Source organism: Triticum dicoccoides, chromosome 7A (genome assembly GCF_002162155.2).
Source record: "Triticum dicoccoides isolate Atlit2015 ecotype Zavitan chromosome 7A, WEW_v2.0, whole genome shotgun sequence".
In the NCBI taxonomy this organism is placed as follows: domain Eukaryota; kingdom Viridiplantae; phylum Streptophyta; class Magnoliopsida; order Poales; family Poaceae; genus Triticum; species Triticum dicoccoides.
In genome coordinates, this window is record NC_041392.1 from 353911683 (window position 1) to 353913590 (window position 1908).

General features: G+C 48.2%; 1 long non-coding RNA gene across 1 annotated transcript; it reads right to left on the reverse strand.

Moving 5' to 3' along the window:
* Positions 1 to 217: 217 nt before the first annotated feature.
* Positions 218 to 1032, reverse strand: LOC119329631. Its single transcript, XR_005159629.1, has 3 exons — positions 989 to 1032; positions 695 to 780; positions 218 to 234 (listed from the first exon to the last, which is right to left on the reverse strand). It is a non-coding gene; the product is annotated as an uncharacterized LOC119329631 (long non-coding RNA).
* Between the last annotated feature and the right edge of the window lie 876 nt (positions 1033 to 1908).

Genomic DNA, 1908 nt, shown 5'->3' on the forward strand with positions numbered 1-1908 from the left:
GCACCTCAAGATCCTACCATTTTTTGTACATGATGCATCTCCCCTATCGTTCAGATACAGGAGATCATTGAGTTCACTTACCGGAGATCATTCAGTTCAATTAGTGTACATGCTCGCACGCCGCATCAGGCACCAGACATGCACCAGCACACACACCACAGCACACACGCAAGTTCTAGTAGGCAGCATGGATTATTTTGTTGAATTCATTGAACTGAAGGGAGCTCCTTCGACCTATAAGATGAACAGAAAAAAGCAAATGAAATTTGTCAAGATCAAAATGACCATAATAATCATGTAAAACATGTAAAAATAACGACAAGTTCATGCACAGTAACATTAGAAGTACATAAAAGAAACCTAAAAATAAGTTCTGTACTTTGAAATACTTCATTTTAGTTCCCAAATACTTCACTTGTTTTGAAATATGAACTTCTATATTTATTTTCTTAGAACTTATTATGTTTTCCCTGCAAATTACATGGGTGAGAGCATGGTGCTCTAATTCAATTGCATATATCTAAAACTCCACACACGACCTGAACTTATGCATAACAGTGTGAGTGCAGAATACTTGTAAGCATAAGAAAAAGACATAGAGTGCACATTAAAGTTGATGTACCGAAAATAATGCAAATTTTGAACTGAAAATCAAGTAAAAGCTGAACTCATATAAAGTTCAAGGTCAAAGAACCTCCACATCCATCAAACTTCATATCCTGTAGTTCAACTTCTGTAAAAATAGAACTTGTGGTATCCCTCATAAATCAACAAGAAAACCTGCAGAAAAATGTACATGTTCTCATTGGCATATCAACAAGCACCTTCAGAGCACAGAGTGTCATATGCACTTATCTACAGAGAAGGCATCCGTCCATGGTAGAGAAAGCATTGTTCAGAGAAAGATCAATGACACAGCACACATACAACCCTGATTCTTCTTAAATTTATCACCCTCTCATCGAGCTCAAGTTGTACTGCAACTCACTCGGATATTTGCTGTAGTAGTGGCCCGCGGACTGCTATTGGTTTGCGAGTTGGACTTGAGTCTCTTTAAATTTTTGAAACTGGTACATGCAATGCAAATAGTCAATATGAGCATAAATCTCTAGATGAATAAGAACAGAGCATCAGAAGATTCATCAAATTCATACCAAAAATGTCGGATCAGGGGGCGGAGCATGGGGTGGCCTACACACGACTCTTTTTTGAGTGACCGGCGGCGGAGCGAGAAGTTGGACTGATGACCTGTAGATCTTCCAGTTGACTAGCCCCAGCGACCACATTGGCAGCTGCACGAACGGTGCCAACTGAATGGGCTTTGGTAGTGGTGACGAATGGCCTGGTGACTGAGTTTGAACGGACGGTGAGCTTAGGCGGCAGGGGGTGACGCCGGAGGAGCAGTAGTGGCGCGTGGTGGATTGAGGAGGCGCGGAGGAATACGGCCAACAGTGACGCATGGCGGCCAGGTTGCCGGCGGCTGCACACTTTGGTCTCAGGAGGAGCAAGGATGAGTTGCGAGAGGGCATGCCGGCGTTGAGCGGGAGGCGAGCTGGACAGTGATGGAGGTCGGGGAGGAGTTGGGGACAAGGTGGCAGCTTGATCTAGTAGACACGGGGATGGGGTGGTGGCCAATGGCGGGAGAGAATGGGGTGGGCGGCGGCCGGAGACGAAGAAGATAGGAGCAGGGCGGCGGCCAGAGCAGGGGGAGATGAGAGCGGGGCGGCGACCGGAGCCGGGGAGACGGGAGCGGGGCGACGACCGGAGCCAAGGGAGACGGGAGCGGGGCGACGGCCGGAGCCAGGGGATTTGGGAGTGGGGCGACAACCGGAACCAGGGGAGACGGGAGCGGGGTGGTGGCCAGAGCCAGGGAGACCGGAGTGGGGGCAGTGGCCAGAGCCGGGGAGA